The sequence below is a fragment of the Solanum tuberosum genome, unplaced genomic scaffold (assembly GCF_000226075.1).
Source record: "Solanum tuberosum cultivar DM 1-3 516 R44 unplaced genomic scaffold, SolTub_3.0 scf00005, whole genome shotgun sequence".
Taxonomy (NCBI): domain Eukaryota; kingdom Viridiplantae; phylum Streptophyta; class Magnoliopsida; order Solanales; family Solanaceae; genus Solanum; species Solanum tuberosum.
The window spans coordinates 1,504,359-1,504,622 of NW_006238931.1; the positions used below are offsets into that span (position 1 = coordinate 1,504,359).

Below are 264 nucleotides of genomic sequence, written 5' to 3' on the forward strand. Positions count from 1 at the left end.
ATTTAACTAATTTTAGAACTTTTCGTGCTAGGCAACTGAGGAAGCTCAACATCTAAAAAAGTTGATACAAGACTATATTGCTTCTTTCATCAAAGTAGGAGATAAGGTTGGTGCTTCTAAATTTCTCAAGTTTAAGTAAAATTGTTTTCAATGATGTGTTTGTGTTCATCTAGTATTAATACTTAGCTTTAATTTTGTGATAATTTTTTGTGTCCATCGAGTGTTTGTTAAGCATAAGTACCAACACTAGTTGATCCTATTGAT

The 264-nt window shown here is 30.3% G+C and overlaps 1 long non-coding RNA gene across 5 annotated transcripts in view; it reads left to right on the plus strand.

The window, feature by feature from the left end:
• Nucleotides 1-264, plus strand: part of LOC102595928 (uncharacterized) — a 6,838-nt gene that overhangs the window by 5,235 nt on the left and 1,339 nt on the right. For 4 of the 5 annotated variants that reach the window (XR_001473417.1, XR_001473425.1, XR_001473416.1 and 1 more), the window contains exon 3: nucleotides 32-106. This is a non-coding gene — a long non-coding RNA (uncharacterized lncRNA). Of the gene's footprint in view, nucleotides 1-31; nucleotides 108-264 lie in introns of those variants that run through there. The other variant, XR_001473418.1, reaches the window with a different exon arrangement.